Below are 16776 nucleotides of genomic sequence, written 5' to 3'. Positions count from 1 at the left end.
GATTTTTGATATGTGTGTTTTAAATTACAAAAAATAATTTAATTGTTTTCTCAATTTCAAATTTCTTTTGGAATAAAAAAAGGTAAAGAGTTAGAAATCTCATATTTTATTTATTATTTATTATAGAAATTGAGAATCGCAACATCTATGAAGACTTATTGTCCCACATTATGATGTGATTAATTTAAATCTATACGAAGATTCTTGAAATCTCACATGAGATTTAAATAAATTATTAATTTATTATAAAAAAGTTAATTTTAATGATAGGCTATTGGAACCCCTATTATCATATATAAAATTAATTCTCATACATGCAAAATCTTATTAATTTTCACGATATAGAATCATTTTAAATTTAAATGCTTGCGTAGATTCTTGATATCCCACAGAACAAATAAACCATAGATATATCTCTTTTTTTTTTTCCTTTTTATACTTTAGCCTCTTATAAGGAAATCATTACAACATATGGAAATAGAAAGCATCATGATGTATATATATGTTTTCAGCCATGAGTACCGGTGCGCATAAATAAACTACCACAAATGAACAAAGATTGATATAAGGATCAAACCATGCTACCGCACGTTATCTTTTTCTAAAACATAGTAATTAAAAAGATTGAAAGGCAACTTGAGAATCAACCATGCAAAACTAAATGTATTCAAATTAGACACGTTGGATATCTTATAGTACGAACCATAACAAACCTACTGTGCCAATTCTCTTTACAAATAAACTATTAACACATACAACATAAAGTGTAGAGTTTAGCAAATCTTCACAGCTATTAAGCAAGCTTCATGATTAATATGATTGATGGGAGATTGTTCAGGCCATAAGATCTCAAAAAAAAAAACAGAGAGAAAGAAAGAAAAACAATAATTCAAACCACAGCCTTTACCTACAACCTTCAGACTAAAGAGCATACTAATATATCATCAAACACCTAAATTTGGATAGTTCTCATAATACAAGCAATGAGATCATGAAATCAGATTTTTGAGAAAGGATTAAAATTTAACAAAAAAGGCATCATAGATTGCAAACCCATCTGCAAACCTTTAAATGGCTTTAAACGTGCACAGATTATCCAGCTAGAACAAGCACTCATTCAGTATATGCATATACAAAACTAAACCAGATTTCATCCATACTACTAAATCTTTAAGCAAAATATGTCATCTTCGTTAAGATCCTGCTCGAAAATTCTTTAATGACAGTTAGGATTATTTTCAACATTCTAACAACATTACTATGATCAAGCTTCTCAGCCCCAAAATTAAGCCAATCCTTGCATGCTTAACATCATACTTACTTAGAGATTAAGAACAAGAATTAATAGAGGCTAGCTGTGCTATAAACATCATACAAGCATCCTTTAGAATAGTTTTAGATCACCATGCTTTCGAATTTATGAATCTCATATAAAGGTCATAAATCATAGCATTAGTTGATAAACTTATACTTGCGACAAGAAATACATGCGAGATCAAGATGCAACCAGGTCATTTGGCTTTTCATTTAAAACTAAGCCCTTCCTCACTTTTATTGGTTTTCTTCTTTTCTCTTTATTTTGTGCGCAGTTCTGCCTTCTTTGAATTCTCAGCTGCTCACTTCTTCCCTCTGAGTGCTCTATGACTCTTCTCTGGCTCTTAGTCATTCTTCGCTTCTCCCTTCGAATCCTCAATCGTTCAGCATTCTCTATCCTTATTCCTCATTCATTCTCTCGAGCTCAGATCTAGAAAATCACTCTCAATCCCAGATTTGATCTCCCTTCCAGAAATTCCTTAAGCTCTCACCTCTATTTTTTTTCATCCTCTCTCCATCTCTGCCGGTGACCTCTTCCTCTTTGTCTCTCTTCTTTTTTTTGTCTCTATCCTTGTCCTCCAGAAAGAATCCCTAAATATTAAATCCCCTCTCCAAATCTTTGCATGAGAGATCAAAAGATCATAGACCTATTTGTGTGTGAAAGTAGCTTGCGTGCTCTGCAATCGTGTGTCTACTCTGCTCTGCCTCTTTCTTTTTTTCGCCCGTGCGTCTCTGTGTTCTCTATTTCACCTTAGTGTCTGCTCTTCTTCTGCTGTGTGCCGTCTGTGTCTACTGTGTGTGTGTTCTGCTCTATGTCACGTGTGTGTGCTCTGCCTCACGTGTATATCCTTCTGTGTTTAGCCCAAAAGCAACCTAAGGGTTGGGTGAAATTGCTAATCCTTTCAGCATTTCATCCGCCCAAATATATATATATATATATATATATATAAATTTTAATGCCCTTTTCTTCTTCTTTTTTTCTTTTGTTAATGTTTAATGCCTCTCCCTATTTTTTTAATGCTTTCTTTTTCATTTTTCATATTATGTTAATCATAAATTTTGGAAATCAGATTAAGAGAGGAAAACTTGATTTTGCATGAAGCAATAATACTTTTTTTTTGTTAGATTATTTTTTATTTTTTAAATATAATACTAAAAAGGATTAAATTTCATTTTGTATTTTTATATTTTTTTTTGCTATTTTAATGAACTAAAAGAAATAAAATCTTAACCAATAAATTATTATATAAGTTAAAATAAAATTAAACCCTATTAATTAAAAATTTATTTTTTTTGAAAATATAATCCTAAAAAGGATTAAATTTTATTTTTGTATTTTTATATTTTTTTGGTTAAATTCATTATTATTTTTATTAAATTTAAAAAATGCTCGGATAAAATATAGTGTTCACACTACTAAGAAAGAAAAGAACATGTACAATGGCTTATATCAAACATTTGCGTGCATGTAGAATTCCCAACATACAGTTCACCTTCACCACACATTCATGTCGAGAGAGGAGCTAAGGGAGGACATTGAATAAATTAAAGTGCTTTCCCCTTAGGAATCTTCAACGTGAATTTTGCACATCATATGCTGCTTGCACCTTTCTGTTACCCAATGGAGTATAAATTTTTTCAAGAAGAAATTCCATGGGCAGAGATGAAGAAACATAAGTTGCAATCAAATTCACGTCCTTTCTGGTGCTTCTCATTGTGATTATTGGCTTGGTAAATTATGATCAACTTTTATGGTGCTGGTGTACAGACACTACTACAAAATAAGCTTACAAGAGCGCTTTTTTTTTACCTTAGGGAGCCCTTTTGAAGCGCTCCCATATCAAAAGCTCCAAAATGTACAAGAGCGCTTAAAAAAAGCGCTTCTATATGTACGCTATACAGGAGCGCTTTTAGAAAAGTGCTCCCGTAAGAGTGCTCCGGTTTCTAAGAGTACACGTCATATATGAGAGCGCTCTATATAAGGGCGTTCCTGTATGATGCTTACAGAAGCGCTCTCTATAGGAGCGCTCCCGTATGTTGACACCTTACCGGAGCGCTCTTTAGAAGAGCACTCCTGTATGCCCCTATACAAGAACGCTCTTTATAGGAGCGCTCCCGTATGCTGACAACTTACTGGAGCGCTCTTTAAGTTAATTTATAGGAGCGCTATTCAAATGACCGCTCCTGTATATTATATTTATTTTTTTTAAATCAAAATTTTCAAATTTCCCCTTTTAAATATCTTTAACAATGGCAAATCATAATATTAAAAATTAATTTAAAAATAATATCAACATAAAAATTTATATACAAAAAAAAATTTGAAACTGATACAACAATTTCAATTTTCTAACTAACCTAGTTTAATTTCTAACAAGCCTAACAAATGAAACTATTGTTATTTTTTTAACATTGAAATCTAACTTCCTATCACAAACAGCCAATAATATGTTCTGATCATTCTTCAACTAAATCTTCTATTTGTTCTATAGTAAAATGTGAATATCTTGCTCCAACAAAATACTACATAAGATATAAAAGCAATATATAAGTAATTAACATTATATTAACTTAATTTCAAAGCTTTTGACTTACATTTTCAGGAATGATCAACTCTTGTTGTATGATTACTTCTCTCATAAACTTCATAACATAGTATCCATACTCCCAACCTTGTAATTGTATAGGTACCTATAAAACAATAAAAGATATCATTATCAAAATATGGTAGAAATAAATTCTAACTTAATTTAAAATACTTCAGTGATGAAGTTATATATATGATACAAGTCTTTGCTGTCAAAAATCCGGCAGAGTCTCCCCTATAACTTGGAAGTTCCAGAATTTTTTAAAAATTCTTCATCAATCCAGAATAACATATTCAGAATAACAAATATAAAATATCAATCAAATAATCATTTAGATATGTACCAACTTATTTTATTAAGAAAATAATACAAACTTTTATTCTTTTTCATGAATAAAACTCAACAGGATCAAGTCTTCAGGTGTTTGTAGGGAGACCTTCACCTCCTCGATAACGTGCTACAGCCCTATTATATAATTATTAAGCATACCAAGTAAAAATTAATTGTTATAATAAACATATATAAAGAATATAGAACTAAAAACTTACTGATTAAATAATATCCTCATAGATTTGTAGTTCTTAAAGTCACTATCTCTTAATGAATCAAGATAATAAATCACAAGGACGAATGGATTGATACAAATAAGCACCTAATATTGCTTGAAAAAAAAAATATTTCATTAACTAAAATATCAACTAAAGTTAAAAATAAACAATAATAACAATTTACCCTGGATTGTGAGGAGCTAAAAATAACATGTTTCTTTCGCCTTTGACTTTGAATGCATCAGTAATCTTTTGAGAATGGTACTCAACACTGTAGGTACTAGTGTTGTGCGGGTTAATAAATGAAAATTTTGTTATCAATGAGCCCGGCACCACAAAAGTATGATATAAGTCTCTAAAATGAAAACAAATAGAATCATTCACAACTAAAATTAAATAAATACCACAATAAGTAATAAAATTGAGAAAGTACCTGATGTATAAACTAATTTGTGTGGTTTGTAGCCAATCTTTGGTTAGAATCTCGTTAATATTTTCATTTGCTAATTTTTCGCTAGTTATTTCACCATAAATCTCCTTTTCAAATTCTACTTCATGGATCTCATTTTTAAATATTGTCCGCATAATTACTTCAAATGCATTTTGATAAGGATATTTCAACTAAGTAGATTCTATGCTGGTCTTCCCTGCCTTAGTCACAGAGGTAGATCCTTTCAATGGCTTTCCTTTCGCTTTGATTGGCTTCTTTACAACTTCTTTAAATTTTGAGGACTATAAGATGTAAAATAGATTGGTAAGGCCGTAAGAAAACATGAATGATTTTAAAGAACTATCAATTATTATACTTGTAACTTAATGAGCTTTGAAGGCCAAGCCACATAAGTTCTAACGGCATCAAAAATCATGAATATATCCTCATCTTCTATTTGCACTAGTAACTCAGCGTCATTTTCTATTGGAATAGTTATAGTCACCTTTAAGTGATCAGCAGGCAATGCTCTAGAGTGTATAGTAACACTATTGTCATTATACATAGATCCGAGTGCCACAACACGATAATGTGGTGATTCTAACCATAATTGACATTGAGACTCGCCCTAAAAATTAAAAAATAATATTTTAAAAAAATGTGAAACATAATTTGTGAATAAAGAGAAGATAATAGAAAGAAAAATTATAACCTTAGGAAAGTCTTCTTTAGTATGGAAAGAGCAACTATCTTTATCATTGGGGCTACCTTGTGGCACATTTATAACTCCAATCATTTGCTCAAATCTCTTTTCCATTTGAGCTTGAATTTTTTTTCCATTCTCGCCTCCATTTTTGCCATCCTTGCATTAAAATCATCTTCAGCAAAAATTTTGGACCGACGTCCAAAGTAGGTGCCCTGAGAAATGCCAAATCCGACTCCTCTAACACAACCAGAGACCTCTGGAGCTCCTAATGCCCTACCAAGGACATCCACATGCTCTCCTACATCATCTTGTGATATTGATTATGATAATGCTTCCTGTTGAATAAATTGTAAACTAATTATTAAGTAAATAATGTAAATAAAGTAATACACTAAAATATTAATACTCACACAATCCTCCCAGACTTTTCGAGTGCGTTCATCAGGTAATTTGCCTTCTTTATCTTCTCGAGCAGTCTTCCAAACAAGAGCTCGAGAAATTGGAGCATTAGGTCCAACTTCTTCTCTTTATTTAAAGAAGATATTAGAATAATTAAAAAACATTTCCTTATATATATAAGTAATATCAACAGACGATATTAATTGAAACTTACTAAATCATGTTCAATATCTGAATAGCTCTGCTCTATATTGAAAAGGAGTACTTACGGCTCTAGAGCGATTGACCTGGCTGATCTGTTGAAATTCAGGCTGTTGGTGCATTTTAATAAATTTATCCCAATGCTCTTGCTGGATCTCTGGATACATTTTAGGAGGATGAGGATTGAATTCTTCATTTGCATCTTTTAGATGATATGTTGTAAGGGTAGCTTGAAACTTTCTATGAGCATATGCTGCTTTTCTCATGATATAATGCCTATGACTCTCATCCAAGTCAAAAGATATACACAAATCTTCCCATATATTATTTTTTGCTTCTTCAAGTTGTGGGTCATTTTTCTTTCTCCAGTCTATAATGCAACAGGGAACATAATGACGAGCTAAGACCCCTATGTAACTGGCCAACTGAGGAGACTTAACTAATTGGCCCCTATCATTTCAATTTACTGGTAATTTATGACCAGCTGCTCGAGCCCGTATTACTGCTTTCATAATAGTTTTACCCCGTTTAACCTCATTGAATGCTTCTTCTTTAGTGGGTGGAGCATCACCACTGTTCTCAAGTAGGGTAGCCATATACCTGAAAGGAAAAAAGTAAATTTTTAACAATTAAAAGGAAATTTAAATAAAGAACTTACAAGTGTTAAAATTTATTTTTTCTTTTTTTTTCTTTTGTGTGTTCTACATATCCCTTATCAATCCAAATCCCTTCCGCGTGATCTTCTCTAATATAGAAGGCATGATCCCTAGTTGAAACATCAAATGTCCACGATATTCTCATAAAAGGGTTATCCTCAACATTGAAATCTTCATCCTCCTCATTACCCACTATTTTATTTGTTAAAAGAACAATCGACTAATTTTTATGCGCTGGATCTGACACATAAAACACTTGTCGAGCTTGTAATGCCAAAATGAATGGTTCATCTTTATGAGCCACCTTATTAAGATCTACTTGAATAAAACCTAACTCATCAATTCGAAAGCCGTTTTTATTGTCAACCCACGTGCAACAAAAGACAAGTTCGTGAAACTTGATATAATTCAATTCCCAAATGTGCTCTATAATTCCAAAATATGACATCATTGCATAGATTGGGTTCTTGTCTTTAAAACTAGAGACATGCATTGATTGAGCTTTAAGCGTTACACCACTATTTTGCATAGTGCTCCGAGCATCTTGGCTTTTCATATAAAATGTAAAGTCATTAATTACATAACCTGTATAAGAAAATACTTCAAATCTGGGACCCCTAGCCAAAAACCTCAACCTTTCTGATGGGTGAGACTCCTCAGAGATGCGAGTTCTAAACCAATATATAAAGTGCCAATTGTGATATATGGCTAGCCATATTTCATTTTTACCTTCATTCTGACTTTTAACTATTGCCTTGTGTTCATTGATATATGGTTGAACTTCCTCATTGTTGTGTAAAACATACAAGTGAACTTGCTCCCATTGTGTCTTATCTATGCTAATGAGTTTCTTCCCAATGATTCTACCCTGTTCACCTGTGGTGTCTTTTGTGTACTTTGGCAACCCAATGGCATCCACATTAGAGAGATATCCAGTGCATAATTTAACTGCTTCTTCCATGATATACCTTTCAACAATACACCCCTCGGGCTGACTTCGATTTTTTACATATCTTTTTAATACTTTCAAGTGACACTATACTGGGTACATCATCTCAAATAAGCAGGGCCACATAGCTTTATCTCTCTAACTAAGTGAAATGATAAATGAACCATGATGTCGAAGAACGAAGGCAGAAAATACATTTCCAGCTCACTTAAAATCTTGGCTATTTCATGTTCTAGCTTTGGCAATTTTTCTAGGTCAATCACCTTGCTACAAATTGCCTTAAAGAAGAAACAAAATCTAGTAATCGTGGCTCGTACCTTCTTTGGCAAAATGGATCATATACCAACCGGCAATAAATTTTCTATGATGACATGACAATCATGAGTCTTGAGACCTACTAGTTTGAGGTCTTTCATAGATACGAGGCTACTTACATTTGAAGAATATCCTTCTGGTACTTTAACTTCATGCAAGAATTCACAAAAAGCTAATTTTTCCTTTCTAGACAAGGTGTGAGCTGCTAGAGGTAAAAAAGTACGTTTTCCCTTCCTCTTTGGTGCCAACTCTTCTCTTAACCCTATACTAATCAAATCCATCCTTGCATTAATACCGTCTTTGCTCTTTCCTAAAATGTGGAGTAATGTGCCAACAAGACTATTGCAGACATTCTTTTTGATGTGTATTGCATCTAGGAAATGCCTAACATCTAGGGTCTTTCAGTATGGTAGCTTAAAGAATATGGACTTCTTTTTCCAACCATTCTTAACAATCTTACTTGCAAATGGTTTTCCAAATTCAATATTTAAATCTTTGACCTTTATAAAGAGCTGCTCACCAGTTAATGGCATAGGAACTCTACCCTTCTCTGGGTGGCCATTAAAGGCCTTCTTCAGTCATCGGTAATGATGTGTTTGCGGCAAAAATCGTCGATGACCAATGAAGACATTCTTCCTACAATGTTCCAACAACACTGAACAAGTGTGCTCCTCACATACTGGACATGCATCTCGTCCTTTGATACGGTATCCTAATAAATTGTCATAGGCAGGAAAGTCATTTATGGTGCCAAACAACATTACTCGCAGGATGAAATGTTCTTCTCTATACCCATCATAAACTTCCACACCTGTCTCCCACAAAATCTTCAAATCTTCAATCAAAGGAGCTAAGTACACATCTATATCATTTTCTGGTTGTCGAGGTCCAGAAATCAATAATGACAGCATCATAAATTTGCGCTTCATGCATAATGCTGGAGCAAGGTTATAGATCATCAAAATAACCGGTCATGTACTATGAGTACTACTTTGCATGCCATGTGGGTTCATTTTGTCAGTGGCTAGTGCAAGGCGTAAGTTTTTATCTTCAACCCCAAACTCAGGGTATATAAGATCAAACTTTTTCTATTGAGGAGAATTTGTAGGGTGTCGTAGGTTGCCATCCTTAATTCTCTCATAAGCATGCTATGGTAAGTGTTTAGCATCTTCTGCAATGCTGTATAGACATCTAAATCTTGGTATGATTGGAAAATACCACAATGCCTTTGCTGGGCTACATCCATTTCTTTTGTACCATGATGCATCACATTTTAGACACTTATCTAAGGTTGAATACTCTTTTTGAAAGAGGACACAATCATTTAGACATGCATGTATCTTCTCATAGCTCTTCCCAATACAACAAAGTACTTTTTTAGCTTCATAAGTATTAAGTGGAAGCTCGTTGTACTCAGGCAACATTTCATATAAGAGTTCAAGCAAATTTGTGAAACTCTTATCACTCCATCCATTCGCTGCTTTTAGGTTGTATAGTTTCAAAATAACTGATAGTTTTGTGAATTTTTTACAACCGGGGTATAATGGTTCATCAATATCACTCTTCAATCTCTCAAACATCTCAAGACAGTCACTAAGATCCTCTTCAATCACATCAATTATTTCATCAAGACGGTCAACATCATATATCCCACTATCATGATCAAATGTTGAGTAGCTCGCACTATCCCTCCAATCACTTGAAATTATTCCTTGTCTCCCCATGCATGGTCCAACAAGTATAAGTTGGATCAATCCCATTACATATTAAATGATCTTTCAATTTTATTGGCTTTACTCTTTTTTCATAGCAACATTTCAAACAAGGACATATAACTTCACGGGGGTCTTGATCACGACAAAATGCAAATTCAATAAATTCATCCACACCATCCCAATATTCTCTAGATAGTCGATTAGCCAACATCCACTTACGATCCATATCACTAATATGATTACCAAAATTTAATAAACAAAAGACTTAGATTTCTATCAAAAAAATTCAACAGCATCTTCCTTAAAAGAACAACGTCTTAAATGATTAAACAATCAAATTTCACAACACAATATATTTAAACTAAAAAAATTAATTCATCCAAATAAAAATTTAGTAGCATAATGCATCTAAATTCTGTCAATCAATTGTAATTTAATTAATAATAATAATTTCCCTTAAAAGTATATTTCATAAATAAAATAAAAATGTTCAAGTAGTTTCCTCAACTTTAATCTAAATTATCAACTACAAATACTCCATAATTTTAATATAAATAACTTCAATTCATATATTATCTATAATATTGATTATTAAGAAAAAATATTTAAAATTTATTCTCAAATATATATAAATTAATTATTAAAAAAATACCTTTAAAGTGTAGTCTTCATGGCAGAAAATGGCAGTATTCACGGCAGTAGTGACATCGATTCCTCCACTGTACAGCAGCAACGCACGGCGGCAACGAAGGTCTTCATGGCGTCTCTTCCTCTGGTGTACTGCAGCAGCACAGATCTGCAATAGCAATACAGATCTGGAACAGAGATGCAAATCTGGAACAGCAGATAGCAAACAGCAGAACAGATGGATGGTACGACGACAGTGAGACCGGATGGCGATGGCGGCGGTGACGCAAGAGACAAACTGCGACGGCGATGCAGGAGATGGATGGCGACAGTGACGCAGAGGCAAACGGCAATGCGGCACAGAAACAGAGAGAGATGCGCGACACAGAAAAGGAACTAGCGGCAACAAAAGAGAGAGAGGTTTGAAAGAAATTGAATGAAGAAAAGAAAACTGACAGACAATAAGTAAAGATGGAAAGACTCTCCGGAAGAGTACTCTTTTGGAGCGCTCGTTAGAGCTAGCTCTTCCGGAGCGCTTTAGTACGAGCGCTTCTGAAGGTATTTTTAAATTTTTTATAATATTTTATATATATTAATTAGAAGCGTTATCTTATTAAGAAGTCTGACATACAAGAGCGTTTATTTAGAAAAGCGCTCTGATAAATTTCGCATTCACATTTTAGAGCGCTTATTTAAAAAGCGCTCCTAAATACCCGCTCCTAAAGATATATTCTGTAGTAGTGAGAGAGGACTAGAATCTGGTTTCCCGAGCAATAGCAACACTAGATGCATGGTGGGAATGCTCTAGATTCTCTGTTTTCCTTTCTTTCTTATTTTGGAAGGTGCCTTCCTATCGGTGGAGTTTTATTGGATGTTAAAATGAAACAATACGCAGGTTAAGCTTCTTTAATTTATCTCGTCTTTGCAGTAAATGCGTATGATTATCTTCCATGATTGCTGTAAAAATGAAATGGGAACATTTGAACTTTATCAACATTTTATTTTTATAAAACTGTAAAAGATTCAATTAATTTTTGTTAGCAAAAATATATTCAACTTAACACTATCACAAAAAACTCCTATACTAGACAATTATTTTTGCTAATATTTGATAATTTTTAACCATCAAATAAGGGGTGTCATATATTATAGGCACCTTTACTCCATGGTTAAAAATCATTAAGTATTTGGAGTATTACTCGATGGTTATTTAAAAATAATTATTAATTGTTAATTATGTGTTTTTAGATTTGTCTTTTAGTTAGTTTTGCAAGCAAAACTTGACAGATATTTTTAAATAAAGATAAACGTTAAGTATTTATAGTAAAAACCAAGCCAACAATGCCCCTAATGTTTACCATAAATACATTATGGTTATTTATTTATGGTTTTTTTCAATGGAAAGCTATATAAATACACAAAATGAAACAAAGTCAGCCAACAGCTAAAAACAATACAGCCAGTTAAAATTTAATAGAACTATAGATATTAAAAATATAATCCTGCTTCTTTGTATTTTGTACTTAATTTTATAGTTGAGGATGTTTAAAAAAATTGTAATTGAGGAGAAGCAAACTAATTTTAAATAATTTTCTTAATACATTAAAGTTTTAGTAAGTTGGATCCTAGAGACTTGCCCAAAAAACACATGCCTTCAAGTTCAATGAGTGCTTACAGATGTACTTTCACATTGTCTACTAACAAAGTCTTCACATCAATAATGTGATTTGATCTTACCACTTTATGATTATTTATATACTAAAGTCTTACCAACTAGACAAATCTTTTGTTAGTAACTTATTTTAAATAAATTGAAAGGAAATAAAATGACTAATTCAATATGATGATAAACAGATAAACTACACGAAGGCCCAAAAAAAAAAAAAAAAAAAAACCCTTCTTGCCACGAGTTAAAACCTTGGTTTAACAGTACTTGCAGGCATCCATGTAGTGGTTTTATTGTCTATAAGAAGCAGAGATCGCGTAATAATAACTACTTAATCAAATAAGAGTCACAACATAACAATTAATGAAAAGTATACATGGAGGTATATATAGAAGCAGACTGAAAAAGAAGTGTATATATACACATATAGAGTTATTTAGTATTTACAGATGGAGAGAAGTATCAACATCGACATGGGAGTGCTGAAAATTTGAAGATGATGGAGTGGCGTGATGATGATGGCCTTGCTTATGAGGGGCCACCGAGGTTGGCTGCTGAGGAGAGGACTGTTGTTGTGATGCCTGAAAGTGCACAGCAGATAAAGATTCTGATGAAGAAGAAGAAGAAGAAGACGACGAAGAAGAAGAGAAGAGCTTGAGGAGCTCTTTGCACTCTCTCCTCTCCTTCACCTTCTCCAACTGTCTGAACCGCTCTTGCAGGAGAGCAATGGAGGAAGAATTGAGCATGGTGGGATCATGATGATGCTTCTCTTGCCGACGACCCATTACGATCTGATGACGCTGGTGGATCATGAGTCTGATCATATTATATATATATATATATATAATATGTGGTGGGTGACTGAGTGGGTGTGGTTGGCAGGTAGTGGCTTGGAAGTGGTATATAATTACAAGAGGAGATCAAATTTTAGCTGTTGAGCGTTGATGTTTAGCGTGTGGTGGTTTGCAGGTGATTCCGGATGGATCAGAATCAGCTGGTGTGTCGCTAAATGCCAAACGCTTGGCTCCGAAAAAGCAAGTCTAGGCCTAGGCAGCGTCACTAGATGTTTGGCCAAAAGCACTTTTTCAAGCCGCATAACTTTAACAGCGTCCTTCCAAACTCATCATGCTCTTTAGCTCTTGGAACAACGCTTCGCGGGGAATCAAATGTTATTATTCACAATTAGAATTTTAATCATGGAACGTTTTATGCTTACAAGCAATTAATAAAAGGTGTTTTCTCATATCAATTCATTCAATAATGTAAATAAAGTATGACACGTTGCTTGGGTAATGACGGTACATTTATTAATGAAAAAATGACAATAAAATTTTTTAAATTATATAAATGATGATCTGATCCCTCAAAATGTTATAATTCTATTAAAGTTATTAAGAATTTTTATGTTAATAAATTGTAAAATAAAAAGATTATTTCACCTTTATTAAAAATAACAAGCCCTAATAACAAATTTTACTTGAGGAATAATTTTATTTCTATACATCATAAGAATTGAATAAAAAATCATAATTTATCAAGTATAATTTAAAAAAAAACATAATTTTAGGTCTGTGCAGTTTGTTCGTGTTTTATTATTGATCCCTATATTTTTTTTCTAATGTTTTAGGTCCCTACACTTTTATTTTTTGGTGGAGGGACTTAAAATATTAAAAAATAAAAGTGTAGAAACCTACAATATAAAAAAAAAGTAAGGATTAATAGTAAAATATAAGTAAAATGCCGTAACCCGAAGTTATTTTTTTTCTAATTTTTGTTATTAAAAAAATAAATTATCAAAATAACAAGTTTCAGTCCCAACTTTTATTTAAGAAATAACAATTTTTATTCAAAAAATTTTAAAGAATTAAATAAGAAATCATAACCAGTTAATAAGAGTAAAATGATCTTTTTAATTTTAAATTTATTGATATAAAAGTTTCTAAAAACTTTAATAAAATTATGACATTTTGATAAATTAAAATATTATTTAAATAATTTGAGAGATTTTACTATTTTTTTTCTATTATATATTTATATTACCTTTCTTTTGTTTTATATGGGTTGTTTCAAGCGTTTTGGAGCTTCCTGAAGTGAAGCGTAGGGATTGTGCTGTTTAGGAAAGACAAACAGGTAGGGGGAGGAATATTTTTGTGGTGATTGCCATCAATGATTAGGACCTGTATGTTCATTCAGAGAGAGTACAGACGTCGAGGCTCATGCACCACACAAACTACATGAACTAGGGCTGTGCAAATATAATTATTTTAATATAATTAAAATTAATTTATAAATTATCAATTAATAAGTTTTAATCTTCTAGCGAAAAAAAAAGTCTTAATCCTTCCTTACACTTTACACTCTGACTAAAAAAAAACTCAACACTATTGTACAGCTTGCTCCACAGCATTCAACCATTCACTTGACTTTGCTCTCAATCTCAATTTCTTCAGTGCGCCGAAGCCTTAGCCCCTACCCTCCTCCGGTGCGCCACCAGCCCACCTCTATCAATCACATTTGTATATTGCATCATATAATTTATATATTACATTTTTACAATTACTAATCACTTTATATATGTATATATAATTTATTTTTGATAGATGCTTCAAGTGTTATTAATTCTAAGGAGATAATTATTTAAAAATTTGTTGAGTTTGTTTCTGTTGAAGCTAAAGAGATGATTACATGACAGATATAATGTAGTGTTGAACTTTATTGAGTGTTTTTATTGAAGTTAGATTTAAATCATTTAGAGTTTAGATTGTAATTAAAATATTTTTTTTCTTGATGTTAGAAATCATTATGGATTTATTATGATTATAAGTATTTTTATTATCTTAATTGAGTTTATTAGGTTGAAATGGATTATTGCTTATTATAGAGAAAAAAAGAAAAGAACAAGGCCAAATGAGTACCGGACTAACAGGACCAATCTTCTAGTTCTATGGACCAAATTCGGTCTTGTTAATCTCTAGATTATCACAGGACCAAACTGGACTACAGGTTGTCTAACCCAGTCCTTTTTTTAAAAAGGACCAGACTCTAGGTTAGGTTGAAATTTAGTCACATCCAATCTTTTGTGCAGCTCTAACATGAACCACTTGCCATACACAACCTAACAAAGTCTTAGGTTTATATCAATTGTTTTGCTGGTGATGAAAGAAAAAGAGATCAATTTTATCCTTTTATGAGAGTTTAATTTTAATTTCTTTTTGTAAGGCTGAACAATAGATATGTTTACTAGACATACTGTAATTTTAGATTTTATTAATAACTTACAAATATTAGAGCAAAATCTATATATATTGTAACACTCTACTTATTTAAAACAATATTTATTAAAACCTATCATAAATGTAATTAAAGATAAAACTTCTTTTTCTTTTTTTTAGAAAACTTATCATGGTAAAAAAGAGTTTATAATAGTAGAAAAGAATTGAACCTTGTTTGTCGAAAACAATAAAATTACCAAGTGTGCTAACGATATTGAGTTTCAATTGATAACAAAGGATCCCCGAGTTTCCTTATTATAGTTTACTCAGATATAAAAGATACACAAGAGTAAAATAACAAGTGTTTGATTAATGCTAAAGGATTACGAAGTGTTAAAGATTATAGGACTAAAACAAAATTAAAGCTTCATAAAAGCTATCTGATGAAACTAAGAGCTACAGAAGTAGAAAATCTCAATATTTAGATTAGTATTGTTATTCTTTTTCTGTGGTTTTTTCCTCTTTTTATAATGACTAAGCTACGATGGTTACTTCCATGGAATCGATAGTGTACTCAAGAAATATCAAGGATTCCTTATGCACAGTCTACAAAATTCATGGCACAATCCATTCACAATGCGTTTCATTATTCATCAACTAACCTGTGTCTCTGAGATATTCGTGAATAATGGTCATGTCTTCATGAGATTCAGGGCTTGTGAAGGTTATGATACTAACAATCTAAGTAATGGCTCCGAGACTTAAGGGATTCGAGGGTTCATGTTTATCTAACTGTTATGTATGGACCAGTTCTTTTGTTTGGATCACTTATTAGACCTAATTTTTCAGTTGCTCAACTCACCTTAGATTATAATTCTTTGTTTATTAGGCCCATATTTATTTAAATGCTTATTAAAATGTGTAATTTTATTTATAAAAAATATAAGTGAAAATTGATAGTTTTTCTAATAATAAAAAATGGAAAGAGTATATATTTGAAGGAAGAGTAAAGTGGGCCAAGATCCACGTGTTAGCATCACCATGCCTCTCTGTTTTTTATTTTCCTTCTTAAACAACAATCCTTAAAATTAATGTGTGCATATATATATATATATATATATTAATTTTTTTTAACTCAAAAATCTAAAGGACTAGATTGAGCTTATGAATTTTATTCAAACACAATTTTTTTAATATTTGTATAATCATAATTTCTTAAATGAAAATAATTTACATACTTATATTGAATTCTACTTAATATATAACCCATTTTAGTAAGGTTCTTTTTACTCGAATAATTATATGATAAATTTCAATAACCATGGAAAAAATTCATTAAATTCAAATCAGTGCTAATAAATATTTGTTTACAATTACTTTTATACTTCTTCCTCAAAAAACTAATTCGGTGCTTTAAGAATATAATTAGATTCAATTTATCTTCATCAAA

General features: G+C 31.9%; 1 long non-coding RNA gene across 1 annotated transcript; it reads right to left on the bottom strand.

Annotated features, from left to right (window-relative positions):
- Nucleotides 1–3701: 3701 nt before the first annotated feature.
- On the bottom strand, nt 3702–4783 carry LOC129317672 (uncharacterized). The gene is made up of 3 exons (XR_008595018.1): nt 4635–4783; nt 3910–4005; nt 3702–3837 (listed from the first exon to the last, which is right to left on the bottom strand). It is a non-coding gene; the product is annotated as an uncharacterized LOC129317672 (long non-coding RNA).
- Nucleotides 4784–16776: the final 11993 nt, after the last annotated feature.

Source organism: Prosopis cineraria, unplaced genomic scaffold, assembly GCF_029017545.1.
Source record: "Prosopis cineraria cultivar Desert tree isolate PC_DT_omini unplaced genomic scaffold, ASM2901754v1 PC8, whole genome shotgun sequence".
Classification (NCBI taxonomy): Eukaryota; Viridiplantae; Streptophyta; class Magnoliopsida; order Fabales; family Fabaceae; genus Prosopis; species Prosopis cineraria.
This window is presented reverse-complemented; position numbering and strand designations above follow the sequence as displayed.